The sequence below is a fragment of the Microtus ochrogaster genome, chromosome 2, assembly GCF_000317375.1.
Source record: "Microtus ochrogaster isolate Prairie Vole_2 chromosome 2, MicOch1.0, whole genome shotgun sequence".
Lineage (NCBI taxonomy): Eukaryota > Metazoa > Chordata > Mammalia > Rodentia > Cricetidae > Microtus > Microtus ochrogaster.
In genome coordinates, this window is record NC_022010.1 from 59,264,696 (window position 1) to 59,273,267 (window position 8,572).

The following is an 8,572-nucleotide window of genomic DNA, read 5'->3' on the forward strand; positions in this document are numbered from 1 at the left end:
GAGAAACATACACAGGAAGAGAAACAGAGGAAAAGACATATAAAAGATATATTTGTCTTTCTTCACTTTCTTCATCTGTTTATATGACTACACATAATAATTTTCAGTTTTATCCATTTTCCTAAAGAGGTCGTAAGTTCATTTATCCTAATGTCACAGTGAGATTAAATAGTGCTTAAGTACCTCATTTTCTTTTTTACCCACTGATGGACACCTGAGCTGGTCCCATTTCCTGCTGTTGTGAACACTGTAGCTGCATTTCTCCCCTTGACAACAGCCTCTCAGAACAAGCTAGAACCAGGGAGCTTACATTTGTAGTTCCTGATGGCTAAGGATGCACAACATTTTTCTAGTATTTCTTCTACAGAGAACTGTCTGCTTAGTCATTCGCTGTTTTGTGGGCTGTATGAATTGGGCTTGGGGATTTCGTTTTTATAATCCTTTATATACCTTTGGTGTTAACCCTTTGTTTGCTGTAGAGTTGAGAATGATTTTTTTTTCTCTTTATCCAACTGGTTATTTCCTCTGCTGTGTAGATTTGAATTTAGTCTAACACTGTGTCTCAATCTGTGAGCTATTTTCTGTGCTGTTAGACTTCAGAAAATCTTTGCCTATGTTGATATCAAATGTTCTTACTGTTTTCCTCTAGTCCTTTCAGGACTTCAAGTTTTGATCTGTTTTTAATGGGTTTCTGTGCAGGAACAGAGAAGTGACCCCAGTTTCATGGTCTTACATGGGAAAAACCAGTTTCATAAGTACCAAGTATTGAAGAAACTGTTTTATGCCTCCAGTGTAATTTTTTTTGATAGTTTGTCAAGATTTAAGTAGTTATTTCTTTGTGGATGTATCTCTGGTTTACTTTCTTTTCTTTTCTTTTTTTTTTTTTTTACATTGGTCCACATTTCTACTTTGGTGCCAGAACCATTCTGGTGTTGTTATTATTGTTCTGGATATAATTTGATATCAAGTATTTGCGAATGTTCCAACATTTCTCTTTCGACTTAGTATTTCTTTCACAGTTTGGGTTTTGTTCATTGTTCCACATAAATTTGAGGGTTGTTTCTTCTAGTTCTTCTGTAAAGAATTTCATTAGAATATTAATAAGATTTTATTAAGATAAAAGAAAAGCACATGAATACTCAAATATAAATAAAATCTAGCATCAGTTAATATAACCATTTTTATGACATTAATTCTGTTTGCCTTCCAGTGCCTTCTTCGGTTGGTTTCTTCAGAATCTTACAGTTTTCATTGTAAAATTTTTCTCCTCTTTGTTTAGTTCTAGGCATTTCATTTATTATCTTATTTTATTTTGCTGTGTTTTATTTGAAAGCTATTGTAATTAGGATTTTACCCTGATTTCCTTCCTAACAAGTCTGTTGGTATTTTTACTAGTAAGGTGTATTTCTTAGAGACAAAAGTTAGTTGCCTCCATTTTTAATCGAGTCATGAAATCTACACCTCCTTATTGACAACTTGAAGCTGTTTGCATTTCAAGTTAATATTGCCAAATATTTCTAATTCTTATAATCTTGTTGATTTTTTGATAGTTGGTTAATTGTGGGTGCTTTATTTTCTCCCCTGTAACCTCAGGTGTTTCCTGCTTTACTGTTATGAGATTAAAATTTATTTAGGGTAAGTGTAGAAATAGTAAATAAATGAGATAAAGGAAGGAGATAGATAACAGGAGAAATAAAGTTAAATGAAAAGAAAAAGAAGCAGAAAAAAAATTCAAAAACTCAAACATCATAAAGGGCTGTGTACTAATGAAAAAAAAATAGTTGAGAGCACTGGTTGCTCTTACAGAGTCCTGAGTTCAATTCCCAGCAACCACATGGTGGTTCACAACCATATCTGTAAGGGGATCCAATGCCTTCCTCTGGCAGGTGCAGGAACATGCAGACAGAGCAGTCATATACATAAATAAATCAATCTTTTTCCAAAAAAACCCTCTAAAACATAGTTAGATAAAGTAATAAGGGAATAAAAGAAAAACATAACAATATTTTAACAATTAATGTCAAGTCAAAATACTAGCAAATGTAGAGGGAAGAAGCAGAAATGTGGGGAGCAAAAAGGAAAAAGAAACTAAAACCAATACATTGAATTTATAAAGAAGAATAACAAATAAAACATAGTTTTAAAAGTACACCCCAGTAAAAGAGTTGCTAAATGTCTCCAAGACAGTGAGCACCACCATAGTTCATCTGCTAAAGAGCTTTCTTCTCAGTCCATGAACTGGAGTCTGTTGCTTAGATACATGAGGGGAGGAGGGTCGGTTGATCTTACAGTCTCTTGTGCTTCCTATAGTTTGTGTTGCTCCTGCATCTCTTTGCAACAGTGGCTGATGTCATCACAGGACCCTTTTTTCCTTGTTGTCTTGTCTCTGCTGGTCATGGATAGCTTTGTATTCTGAGGTCTATCCATATTCTGTCATCCTCTAAAGACTCTCCATATTGTGCAGAGGTCTCCCAGGCCTATTAGGAATATGGGAAGAAACTACCTCACTGATAAATCCAGGAGGACCTGTTCCATGATTTCAAGATAAGTATAAATCACACCACCGTAGAGCCGCTTCTGTGGGTATCATGCATATATATACTGGGATCTCAGAGTTCTCAGGTTCTTTCGTCATCAATGAGATTGGTGGCCCCAAGATTTTATCCATCCCCTAGCCCTGGGTTCAGAACTATCAAAGTGCAGAGTAATTCTTTCTTGATGTGGTTATGTCCCCAGCCAGTGAGGCCAGGGCTATCTCTTCTGTGCACATCCTAGCCTTAGCCAGCTTCCTGCCCCCCGTCTATTTGGCTACTTCGTGTCTAGCCTTCCTACTCTTCACAACTGTCTCTCTGGGTCTTTCTTCACTCAAGCACAAACTGAGCCAGACCAAACGGAGGTGAGGCCAAGGATCTGACTTGTTGATGTTCTCTGTTCTCACACCCTAGATCTTTCTCTCAAGACGGCATCTGAGCCACTGTACTCCCAGTCCCGTCAGCCTGACAATGTGGGATTTCTTTCTGTAGCTGGCCCACTTGCTGGAGAAGTCACGATCTCACCAACCCCTGAAGTGTGTTTGTGAACTGCGAGGACTGTGGGTTTGTCCGAAGGCCAGGGATGCCCAATTTCACCTGGATTACGCTTTGGCGATGGATTTTGTTTCCCGTCCCTGCCAGGGAACTGCGCAGATGCTGCTGTGTTTGGCTTTCTTCCCTGCACTGTGCATCTGGCCCTTCCTGGTAGCGTTTCACTTCCTTCATGGATTTCCAAAGCCCTTCCTCTGTTTGAGACACATTCCTCACCCTCTTTCTCCTTCTCTTTGTTCTTATTCTGATTCACAGCTTGACAGACTTATACAGAGGCAGCCTTCAGTCCACCATCTTACCCAATACTCCTATTTTAAGAATCATCTTTCTTATATGGCTCAGATTTAACCGCAATAATTGCTTTTATTGTTTTTGGCAGGCTCTCATTAAGTAGCTGTGGCTCTCCTAGAACTTCCTTGTAAACCAGACGGAGCCTGAACTCACAGAGACCTGCCAGTCTCTGCTTCCCAACTAAGATTAAAGGTGTGTGCCACCACATCCAGCTAATAATCCTTATTTTAAAAATGAATGCAAAATTCCAAACCATTTCTAGAACTAAAATATAAGAGGAACACACTTTGAGTGTATTTTACATGCTAGTCTATCTTCTTAGTATTGTGTTCTCCAAAAAGAAGACACATGCACGCACATGCACAAGAGGTTTGATAAAGACGGGGATTGAGCATCTGTGGTCAGCAAAGAAGGACTAGCTGGGAGGAGGGAGAAGCCAAGCTGCAATGCAGTCTCAGCAGAAGCTCCAGCTGCCCACGAGGACTGCAGAGATGTGGTCCCTTAACTACTACGGCCATCATGTTTTGCATGTCAGCGAGGGAGGCTGAAAAAGGAAGGGTCTGGTGAGAGAGAACGTGATGGAGAAAAGAAAAGAGTTATCAGGCCTTTACAATCCCATGCTGACATAGGCGGCCCTGGGGAAGGGCCAACAAGATGATTCTCTCCAGTAGACTATTTCCTTTAGGGAGCTGAAAATCAAGGCCTGCCTTTAATCAACCTTCTCAACAACTGGACCATCCGACCTTTATTCCTTAAAGGGACATGTAGGAATTACGTTACAGTCTCTACTACAATTTTAGAATAACAATTGACACATATGAGCCTTATCGTGTATTGAAGATTATAGCAGACTCCATCAGTTGCAGAGTGGAGATTCAGAGTCTCTGATGGTCTGGTTTGGTTGAGGCAGTGATATGCCCAACCCATGTGAAAAAAAAGGGGGCAAGTATCTAACCTCATATGGGAATATTAATTTCAGATTCCCCCAAAGACTCTCTCTGTCCTTCCACCCTGCATAGTAGTCTAATGTGACCCATGTAATCTGATTCCAGATAAAAAGCAAGACCATATTGGCTGCAAGTATTCTGGAAAACACTGTTTTTCTTTCTATAAGGAGCAGATGAAGATGACAGCCTCCTTATCTTTCCTAACTTTTTTATTCCTTCCTTGTATACAGATGTGGTACTTACAACGGCAGCAGCATTGTAGCAACTAAGAGGAAAAAGTCAACAGAAATTCTAATTTTTTTTCTGATATTGTTGAACAGTTGAGTAATGCCATAAATCTACCCTTATGTTTCTTGCTTTATAAACAAAAGAAGTCCCAATTGTTCAGGCAGCTAAACTTAAACATTCTGTTGCTTACAGCAAACATGATCCAAATGGAGCTAAGTTATCCAGCGGGGTGATGACTCTACTGGAGATTTTGTTGTACCTGGTATATGCTGTGTGTTGTACATGTATGTGTGTGTTTATCAAATTTGTAATCTGTTTTCAATAAATTTGAAAATACCCAAATTCTATTGCCTTGGGATTTCATATTGTATCTTAGCATTATTGGTGGTACCAATTAGCCTTGAGATGTTCTGTCATAAGTAAATGCAGCTAATCAAAATTTCTGCTTGAGAAAAACAACTTCTTATTAAATAATTTTGCCAAACATGTATTTCTTGAAACTTTACCCACTAATGTGGGGCAGCCTGCGAAGCATTGCTAAGCTTGTGATTTACTCCATAGCACATTAGCTCGTTTCCTATTGCTGTGCTTGCTTTTGGAAGCAGTCTTCTAGGAGCATCCACTTCCAGTTGAATCAAATAAAAAGAGCAATGATTTCCATTTTCTCAAGTCAAAGAGAGGTGGCTCCAGCAAGGAAATGAGCTCTGGAAATACTGACATGGTGTGTTGAGTTTTAGGATGTGGTCAAAACCCCAGCAAGAGAAACCTGCATTGCGTGTGTTTGCAGCATTGTTTGCTGGTCATAATTGACATCCTGTTTCTCTCCACCAGTTATTTTTATCTGCCTGCAATCAGTCCCCCTGCACTGTCATGCTCGCTTGGAAGTCCACATACTAAAGCAGAGACACAAGGCAGAGGTACGCTGCTTCCTACACCAAGGAGGGAGAAAGTGACGTTTATGGTTAATTTAAGCAAGTTCCCAGTTGCCTGTGAGATGTGGCATCTGCAGGTCATGATCTTTCCAGAGCATCCCCTCTAAATTTAATCTAGCGTGAATTAATCACAGCTTACTTTAGGCTTTGCTCTGCTGCTTTTCAAATGTGTCCCCCCTCTTTAAAAAAAAAAAAAACCTCGAGCTTCTTTAGGTATTCTTTTTTTTTTTTTTTCTCCATAGCTTTTGGTTCCTGTCCTGGAACTAGCTCTTGTAGACCAGGCTGGCCTCTAACTCACAGAGATCCGCCTGCCTCTGCCTCCCGAGTGCTGGGATTAAAGGCGTGCACCACCACCGCCCCGCTATTTGGGTATTCTTACAGACTTGAAAAAATAAAATCTTTCAGAAAGTAAACTTTGAGTTTCTTCTCCATCTTCCATTCCTTGGTAGCTGTGTTATTACCTGTGGCTCAGAAGAAATCTAAAGACCATCTTGCTTCTTTCTTTTCTTGCAAATCTCCCAACTCCATGTCTTAACAGAAAAGACCTGCATTACCAGTTCACTTATATCACATATCTGCTGCTCCCTCCAAACTGAGACTTGTTATTTCTTGCCCAACTTACTACAAATTGCCTCACTACTTCTAATACCAATGGGATGGGCCTTGTGACCCTTTCCCCACACAGTCTCCAACATCATGCTTTGAAAACAAAATTATACTGTCACATATTTTCTTAGTAGATATTTATAATAGGTTTACACAATTAAGCTATGAATAAAATACCAATTTCTTACATCTATTACGGATCTACCTGGTCATCTTAACACTGGCCCCTTTCCTTTTGTTCTATACTCTAGAATGAGCGTTACCAAACTACAACCCATAAGCCAAATCTACCTCGTCATTTGTTTTTGTAGGTAAGCTTTATTGAATCACTTACCAATTTATACAGCATCTTTGGCAGCTTTTGTGCCTGGGACATGGCTGTACACGAGAAATGCCCACAACATATTTTATTGTGAGCATACTTATATTTAGCAAAATAATTACTGTAGCCAGTTGCCCGAACAGTATTCAATCATTTAGTTTCATCTACAGTTTAAAATTTTCCCCCCAAAATGCAATATTACAAGCCTATGTTCTCTCTTCTAGAGAACAAGCCTATGACTGTAGCTCTGCTCTAGAGGAAGTCACATTTCTGTTGTTTTTTTTTTCATCTATTCATGTGTTCATGTGCTCATCCACATAGGGACTTCACCCTCCAGGAAGCATGCAATGAGACATGATTTGAAAGGACAGGTGTTATCACTATATGACTAAGAGACCTCAGAAGTTAGAATGATGTCATCCTGAGATTTCCTCTAGCCCACCACTATAGTCTCCCAGAACCATTGCCTCAGTGATGTGCTGACACTTTTGCTTCTAAGCCTAGGACTAAAACTCTCTCATCTCCATCTTCTCAGCCCCAGCAGACACTGTAGGTCAGCGCTGCCTCTTTAGATAGACTTCACTGAAGAACTCAACAAGGACAGATAAGGCAGAGGATGTCTGACTAGTCACTGTGAGTGTGGCCGTCTATGGCAGGAGGAGAGGTTGACACTGCAGGGCCCTTTTGGAATGTCATGATACCGGGCTGAAATGCAGGTACATGATGGAAAACTTTGAACAAGGCAACTGAGATTTTATGAAATAAAAAATAAATGTAACTGGGTGAAAATCTGGGTGTTGTACCACATACGTGTAATCCAAACACTAGGAAAACCAAGTTGGCAGGATCATTTCAGGCCAGCCTGGGATACACAGCAAGAACTTGTCTCAAATAAACGAACAGCTAAAGTAGAGAAAGAACAAACACATAGTTTTTCCTACCTTGCCTACGTGACAATTCTGTCCCCCATGCTAACCCATTTAATCAATTCTCTTCACTATAGAGGTCTATCTTGCTGGGTTCCAGTTTATATATCCCCATAGCACACCTGTCTAACACAGAGACTTTCATGTGGTATTTTCTGAAACATTGTTGAAACGAACCGAAAGAACGACTTTCAAGATAAAATTTCCCCGATGATTTCATTCCCAGCAAATGCAGCAAATGCAGCAAATGCTCTTGAATGGTTTTTGCTAGAATCAGGAGGGGATTGTGCTATTAAACACATTGTGCCCATTTGTCCTGCAACATTTTTTCTTTGCATACACCATTGCTACATTGAAAGGTGGAAATGTTCTCGGTGCTATGGTGATGAAACTGCTTGGTAATTTCCATCTTGTTTAGAAATGAAGTGGGGTGGGGGGTGTTTCAGGATGTCAATCAAACTGCCACCTCATTACCTTGCTCTTGAAGTCAGCTTAACTATGCGATGGATTTCCTGGGGGAAACCACCATGTACCTCAAAAACTCACCCTCTTCCCACCACTGAGAGTGCTAACTGCTCCAGCTTCCAAGGACGCTTGCAGTTTGCAGGTTCTTAAAGTGAAGATTTTAAGCACCCACATTTAGCAGGAGGAGGGTGGGGAGGGGAGGAACACACACTATGCACCTGCTGCCGCCTGCTTGGTTCTTACTGAATGACTGTGCACACTTTGGAACAAACCCTTTCAACTTGGGCGAGCCACACGAAAAGATCTTGCCTAGTTTGCTTTTTATATTTGAGAGTCTTGCCTTGCTATCCCATCCTAACAAGCATTTGGACAGCTTGCTCTTACTTGCTCCTATCCCTGAAGTTTGTGTCATAAATATTGAAACAAATTGTTTAGATCTCTCTGCACAGAGAGCTCTGTTATTACAAGAAAGGGAACCAAGCAGCCAAAATCACAGCAAAAAGACTTTCCTCAAGAATCCAGATACAATGTGACACATGCACAAAAGACTGCCAGACTGAATCAGGACTGAACATCTTCCAGGCTAGAGAAGAGGTTCATAAATCACCATGAGAACTCTAATCAGGGATAAATATTAGTGTGCTGGAGCTTATTTAGCAACTGCCATGTATTGAAATGCATAATTTGATCAATTATGACCAAAGAAAACCTGTGACACTGATTTTAGGCAGGTAAGAAAATGTAGCTAAGGTTTGAAAGTCTTTTAAAATTT